The sequence below is a fragment of the Diadema setosum genome, chromosome 20, assembly GCF_964275005.1.
Source record: "Diadema setosum chromosome 20, eeDiaSeto1, whole genome shotgun sequence".
Lineage (NCBI taxonomy): Eukaryota > Metazoa > Echinodermata > Echinoidea > Diadematoida > Diadematidae > Diadema > Diadema setosum.
The window spans coordinates 27,359,448-27,367,889 of record NC_092704.1 but is presented as its reverse complement, the minus strand read 5'-3'; the positions used below and the strand labels follow the sequence as shown (position 1 = coordinate 27,367,889).

Sequence of the window (8,442 nt, the reverse complement as noted above, 5' to 3'; positions counted from 1 at the left end):
TGTTGGCTTTCATCCGCAGGCTGCAGGCATGCAGGATGATTACGCTGAAAAGTAAAGTAAATAATAAAGATTTTTGAAAAAAGTTCTGGAGCCCTGATTTTTTTTTTTTTTTTTTTTTTTTTTTTTTGGGGGGGGGGGGGCGCTGTATTTGTACAGTAACTACATAAAAATTCAAAACAATATTTAAGTAGTCAGTATACTGCTTTGGTATTTTCCTGCCAGATGTACACAGACTTGATCTGCATAATCATGAAATATCAATATTCAGTCTCGTTCGCATTCAAATTAACATCCTTTATAGACAATATTATTATTGTATGGATACTTGAGAATCACTCATTGTTGGTTCAAACTAGATGATGAACAACATGCACCCTGGAGCAAGTTTATTTAGGTACCTGTATCTCCTCAGTCCTTTAAATGAAATTTGATATCTGCATTTTTGATGTACTTAAGTGTATTTGCAATGTATATTAGGTGCAATTCTACTGCGAGAAACTAAAGGACCATCACCTGAGTCGGTGAATGCTCAGCCGATTTCTTCTTGGTTGTCTTCTCTGCTGCTTTCGAAGCAGCCATCACGATAACAATCGATGCAGTACGTAGTGAGTCAGAGATTAGTGTTTGATTCATCAAGCAATTACAGTCTATTGTCTTTCTCTAGTTTCAGTAATCATAGATTTCCTTTGCATTCACTCATTGTTTGATCACTTTACTTTTTCCTGTTTCTGTGATAGGAAGCTGGGTTCAAAAAGATCCATTGTTCTTCGACTGATCAGAGATCAAGCTGGAGCTCGTCTGTGAGGGAGAAACGTCTCAGGTTGCTCCTTATGTTGTTAAGGTGGGAGTACATTGCTTCTCCCCCCTCGCTCACCCATGAGGCCAAGCCCAGCTCCCCAAAGCTGGTACCACGGGATAATGTTGTCTTCGACAATGTTGAGTTTTAATTTTCAAAAGGTGTAGTTCAGTTTTTGTGAAGTGATAAGGGAAGGTCACATACTGGCTTAGGCTTGGGTATTAGATTATAAAACATCTGACTTCTGTTGAGTTTTAATGTATAAGCTATTTATTTCACATACATAATTTCTTTGTGATTTTATCACTAGATTGGGAAGTTAGCAAGAGTTTAATTTTAGAATTTTAGTAATGTTTCTTTAACTATGAATAGACAAATATTGGAAAGGGAAATTTTATGAAGACTGACTCGTGAAGATATACCCCCCCCCCCCAGCAAAATACATGTATATAACTTATACAGTACTAATGAAAATGACAGCATGTATCTACATTACACTGACAATGGTATACATGTATATCCTATGTTCTGTCCCCCCTCAAAAGTAAAGGAAATAATCTATACATAACACTGCAACAAAGAGCCTATTTAAAAGTAATTTGTATGATATATTTTATATATGAATTTATAGTTTATGTTGTTATAAATTACAAGCTTATATTAATTATTGTAATAAACAGAAAAAAATACATTGCCTGTCCTAAGTTGCCATCCTTGAGAATTGCTGTTTTGTTTGTGGATTTTGCTAGCCTATCATTTCTTTTACAACTTTGGCTGCCATTGCCTCTGTTTGAGATGGTGTGAGGTCATTGCATGTGTTTCATGTTTTTTATGATACTGGTGATCGTGGAGTGCTGCAACAGTAATCACCCATGTGTGTTTTGAAATTGATGATGCTTTTTAGTGGGGTCACCCTTGTTTTTTTAGTGGGGCCACCCTTATTTTTTTTTCCATGGCCAGTGAACATACACTGCATATACCAACATGAGGATCTTGCTCCCGATTGACAACATTTGTGGGCATTTTTTTCGAGAGAATTCAATTCAATTCAGTTCAATTCAAGTAAAGTCAATTCAATTCATTTTTAACCGTCCAATAAAAACATCACAAGAAATTCAGTGCTGGATTTTTACATATAAATGACAAAACAACAAATACAATATGTACATAGAGAGAAGAAAACAACACGAAATAGTACATGATAAATAGATAAACAACCGAACACGTATGCAAAGTCAAACTGAAAAGAACAATCGTATGAAAACATGGCGTGAAAACTGGCTCCATTGGCATGAAAAACTGTAGACAGAAAGATCCGTCTGTCTGGAGGAGTCTTTTATTTATCTACATTATTTATTTTATTTTATTCTTATTTATTTATTCTTATTTATTTGTTTATTTATTTATTTTTGACGTTAACGCTATCCTGGGGATCCGTGGTAACCAGACGCAGTCTCCACGGAACGTTTCCCTGACGACCAGATGCAGACCAATCTTTCGGTCAAGAAAAACTCCAGACACCTTCCCTGTTACTGCGTTCCCAAACTCTACCCCCCCCCCCCATGTCAGCCAGTGATGCGATAAACTGAAACAACTCAAATCAGCTTGCCCTAAAATACAACACAGCATCCAAATTAATCCATACAAAACAATATCAGTGATTATATCATTATATAAATTTCTTTCCAATCCCACCAATATTGCACATAATCACTTTACAAATTGTGAGATATAATGATAACGAATAATCATTGCAGTTGTGCGTCAGGAAAAAAAAAATATGTATATATATATGTATATATATATATATATATATATACATTGTATATATTTATATATATTGTATATAAAGGGAGGATAAGCGGTAGAGAGGAAAAAAAACAAAGAGAAAGAAAAAATAAAGGAAAGGAAGCAGAGGTAAATAACATACGTACAGTATATCAATCATCATTGCTATGACATCATAGATCCAAAAACTGTAAAATCCCAAGATGAGGTGATGATGATAAGACCAGTCAATGTCAATGACTAAAAAGACAAGATTATGATGGTAAAGCTGATAATGAAGGAGGCGATAATGTTGTCGTGCAGATGATAATGATGATGATGATGGAGTTCATTATGATGGTGGTGATGAAGGTGATGGTCATAATGATAATAATGGAGATAAAAACACAGGATTTTCAGAATTTTTTTTTTCTGTTTTACAGTATCGCCCATCCCATCCCATCCCAACAACTTTCCAGTCCATGCAAAATAAATCACCACATATTTACACCCGAGACAGATGGTCCCGATGGACATCCAAGCCTGTGTTAACACGGGCATGCATGGTGATATAAAGTCAATCAAAAAAAAAAATCTGCCCAATTAGACTTGCAATTGGAATTACAAAGTCAAAGAATATGAATCACTGATCAAAGAAAACACAAAAGGCACTATGGAAAAACTTTGGTTAATGTTTGAAATACGTTCAAAAATTGTAAAATAAAATGACTAAATATTGTGGAAAATACGCATGGGACTAACTGCGTTGGCGATGTGTTGAGACAGTGAAAGAAAGAGGGCTTGATTAACGTAATTTCATATTGTCACCATTATCTGTATGACAAAGGACGATGAGGGGTCTTTCATTTTTCATAAATCCACTTTTTTTGGACAATGTGACATTGAGATTATTTCAAAATTGCCGCCGAAAGGTAGTTCTCGATTTTTTACCCTAGTGAAAGCTGTACAGGAAGTGCGATTAATTAAATCGGCCGAAAGTGATCAGCGCCCCCACTCGTTGTCAGAGCGTACAGTGAGACAATATGGCAGCGCGCACGCTGTGTCCTTGAACGCGTACAGTAGGTGAGTACGTGCAGTGCACAAGTATCACCATTCAAAGATAGACACACAATTAACTAACACACACACACACACACACACACACAAATCACATGCAATACACAAACTGGTACACTGTATGATAATCATAATGTGCCTCACCACATGCTCCCCACTGTGCACTTGTTTTGCCACGAGGCTCTGGTAGTTTTCATATTCAGACCCAAGGTAAACTTTTACCGGTATTGCTATGACTCATTGGCTTGTAGTGAATGGCCTATAATATTCAAGGTATAAATCTCACAAGGCTTGGGCAATGTGTGATGTCTGACCCCAACAACAGAAAAAAAAAATCTTGGTAGTCCATGAAATATGGTAACCCAGTAGGCCTATACGGTGAACATGATTATCATTTATAGGCATCCATAGGATATTTTAGCGGCATATTAAACACGTATATTGTTGTCCGCTCAATTTTTACCGATCAATATGAGAGCATATTGAACAAAATGCATCCAGGCCAACGTATTAGTTGCCCATGGGCTACCGTTGTTACTGGCCATTCAATACTACACCGTATTTTGTTTCGTCTAATATGCGAGCCCTTGCTGAGTGCGCGAACGCTTGCTACATAATGCGCAAAATTTTGTTAAAATTCACAAGCGCGCAAACATCTTGCTAGTTGCTTGCTTCATACGCAGTTTTACGGGCTTCGCCTTTTCAACACTGAGATGGGACTGCTGAGTTAACTTCAAAGACGAGTAGAAGTAGACCTACGGTACTTTTGCGTAGTTTGTGTTTTCTCTACATGAGTGTAGATGATAATAATTATATTGGATGGCATTAATTCATGGAATACCAGGGAATATTGTATTTGTTAGGGCCAATATTCCCTGGTATCCCATTCATAGCCATCCAATATAACATAATTATTCACAGGTGGAATAATTGATATGATCATCAGAAGCCAACATAAAAATGACATACACACAATATACTACTGTACGAGCTGAAATTTTCGCGGTGGTGTTATTTTCGCGAATTTCGCGAATCGCCTTTGAACCGCGAAAATAACAACGCGCAAATAAGTAAGTTCAGTTAGACCCTCGTAACCGCGAAATTAACAGCACGCGAAAATGTCCTCCGAGTAGCAATTCGCGAAAATATCTGTACGCGAAAATTTCAGCTCGTACAGTAGTAGTAGGTGCATCACAGCATCCATGTCTTGATTCTGCACACTTCACAAGTTACCTAACCAGAGTTTCTGATATATTGCACAGTTTTGCCTTAACAGACAACTACAAGGAGCGTGTTTATACAGAGAAGCAAAATACGCGCTCATGCCGGCTCATGCGAGAGGACCTCTCGAATTTTGCTCTGTATAAACACGGCGTATACCGGCATACGCCGCCAAATGCAGGCTCATGCAAGAGGTTCCATCCGCCACCTTTTGAGGTGGCCGATGCGAGAGGAGCCTCGCGTATTTTGCTGTGTGTTTATACAGACGACCGAAATTCGAGAGGTAACCGGAAAGCGCGTATTTTAATATCTGTCATGATCGAACCACGTCTTCTCCTTCTTACTGAAAAACTGGATTTCAATTGATCATTTGGCCGGGTGGTTGTCAAGAGGAACTTTACAAGAATGACCTTCAAGCTTGGTGGTCCTGATGACCTGGCAGGCGCCATCTTGATTTGGATTTTTCTTTTTTCCCATCATGCAATAAACTGCACTGCGAACGTGACCTATGCTTGACCCCAAAATTCGAGAGGTCCGGTTCAGCTGAGGTCCGCTTGCATCGGCTTGCATGAGCCGGTATTTTGACTTCTGTATAAACACGAGAAATAAGCGCTCATGTGGGAGGTAAAATACCGGCTCATGCGCGCCGAGAGAGGCTCCTGTATAAACACGCACAAGGAGAAAATACATGTATAAGACTGGACTCACATCCTACCACAAACAAGTACTAAAAATAAAGCACAAATTAAATTTCTTGTTATGACAAGCAACTTCTTGTTTACAAGGACAGGAAAGAGCTTGACCGGAAAACAACAGTAAATATCGACTATTTTTGTAACTTCCCTAACATCACAAAGTGTATGTGCCCAACCAGCGAAGGCTGGAAATGTTTCCTGCATGTTGGAAACAAATTTCAAGGCATTTCCTGTTTTGCAACATCCTAATTAATTCAAATAACCCAAGAAATACTATACATGACACTCGTATCATAGCAGCACTTTCTGCTAAAGATCAAACGTGAATTGACACTGGGTTCTTTCTATTGGCAAGAAGACCTCATTATCAAACAAAGTAAATTATCTTCTGAAATCAAAAACTGGAATCATGTTTTTTACACAATCAAATTAGAACAATCAATATTTCCGACCAGTTTTTGCTTTGGTTGTGTGACTTTTGCCTTTAAAGAATGACGTCAGAAATATATTTTTGAGGAGTGAGAGCTTTAGTAGCTTGACCTTGAATTTATTTCCACAACACACAAGTCTTTTCACACATGTTCAGTAAAAAAAAAATAAATAAATAAAATAAAATAAAATAAACATTTCTTTGGTGACTGATTGGTCTAAAAGGGGTGCCAGACAGCACTTCTAGCATAATAGAACACAGAAAAATCACTGAACTTCAACAAAATTTCATACAATCTCATGATTTGTAAATACTGCCCTCTTATACTAAAACCATCACAGGCTTATGGGCAAAGAATGAAATGTCAAGTACAGAAAGCCCATTCACATACACTCAAAATTCACAGTTTTCACAAATCAATTTTTGCAATGCAATGCGAACACCATCAATTCTATTAAAAAAATACTTTAAAAAAGAAATGCCTAAATCATGCATTGCATTGTCAATGATGAGCTTATAAATAGCAACTGTAACTCCTTCCCATTAGAAATTACACAGTTTGCTACATCATTACAGGACAACAATTTGATGCAAAGGAATCATTTCACCCTTTATATCAATTTCTGGGTTTTCTGGGTTTTTTTTTTTTTGTTGAAGAGAACATGTAGTGAAAATATTTCGTTCAATGGAAGATTTATGAGACAGTGGTATCATCACCTTTGCCAATTTGAGTAATAACTGTTTACGCCGAATATTTCACGAGTTTACATTTTCACTAATTTTGTGAGTTGGGTGCGATTTGTGAATCTACAAACATGTGAAAACATTACCTTTCATCTCAACACGAATGTGACATGCACACATTAAACATGCATTTCTCCTTTCAGTACTGTACTCCACAATCGCCAATTTAACCACTCGCAAAATTGTCAAGAAGTCCCGATTTGCGAAAAATTAGACTTGCTAGATATGTGGCGGATACAGTATGTGGTTTCAACTAGTGTTATTGACCAATGAAAACACAGGAATCTTTAAGATCCTATAACTTTCTCATATTAGAAAATTGTGGGTCCAATGAAATCCCTACCATTCTGCCTTAAAATCAGTTTTTTGTATGATTTACCATTGATAGTGGCAAACTAGCAAATGGTATACAGCATTTTTTCTCTAATGATTAAAATGATATAAATATTATGACCAATACAGTACATAAGCATATAAATATTAATTTAATATATAATATAGAAATAAAAAATACAAATAATAACAAATGTGATATGAAAAAAAGCCTACCACAGCAGGCTACATGTACATGTATACGGTTTATCATTAGCATGCTACGGAGGGCAATTCATTGGCATTCAAACAGTCATACCTTTTTGATTAGTTTATCAATGACAGGGGTTTTCGGAATAAAAAATAATTGATGTCAAGTCATGCATTTTATTACTTAGCATAACGTGGAACAAAGTCTTGATGCAAAGACTATACCCTGCACACCCACACACAGGCGCACACACGTATCATGCACGCAAAAGGACCTTTATACACAAAGGATGATTACGCACACTCACTAGCTCAGGCAAACAGCTGATGACGTGCTTGGGCAGAGCTAGAGCTGAGCGGAGGCACTTATGCATATTCATAAGCAATATTCATGAGCAAAGTCACAGGAGGAACCTTTCTTCGTTCCTCCACTCTCTGACGCCCTAGGAGCATCATAATCCCCTTGTTAGTGTTTGTAACATCATACAGAGTTTTACCAATCACCAAAAATATATCTCAGTGAAATATTGTATGTAAGAACACTCAAATTGCCCTGCAATGAAAAAAAAAAACAGCGCCACAAATCATACAAAAGTAACCACGACCAAAGTGCAGTAAAGATTGAACAGACCCACACAGTCTCCATTCAGTAGGCATTCATCAGGAAGGGTGTAATCCTTACCTGTTATCTCCTCCGGAGATAGCTTGAATATGATGAGATGTATTGGATGATCACAAGGATTACTCCATGGGAATGGGGATATGACAACCCCCCATAACCCCATCTCTGATTCATCCTGATGGATCCACTCTTTTAACTATCATAAACCTATAATAACAAAACTTTCCTCCCATATACCCCTCAAGGAGTATAAGAGAAGAAGGGGTGTACCGAGGGTATACTGTAAAAGTGGAACGCAAGAAATGCACGAAAATTTCAACACCACGAAAATATCCACTTTTACAGTAAGGGGGAAGGCTTCAGAGCACCCCCCCCCCCCCCCGAAAGTGTGAAAGTCCACTCAGAAAACCATTCTCTTGTCTATTTATACTGCTTTGACTGAATTTCTTGCATAACTACAAACATGATTGAGCACAAAAATGTGCAAGTTCTCTTTTCTGTTTATACAGCTCTGACTGAATTTCTTGCATTTTATAACTGCAAACATGATTGCGCGAAAAAGTATGCT

General features: G+C 37.4%; 1 non-coding gene across 1 annotated transcript; it reads left to right on the top strand.

Moving 5' to 3' along the window:
- The first annotated feature begins 7,909 nt into the window (after nt 1-7,909).
- Nucleotides 7,910-8,044, top strand: LOC140244125 (U8 small nucleolar RNA). Its single transcript, XR_011902267.1, has one exon. It is a non-coding gene; the product is annotated as a U8 small nucleolar RNA (small nucleolar RNA).
- Nucleotides 8,045-8,442: the final 398 nt, after the last annotated feature.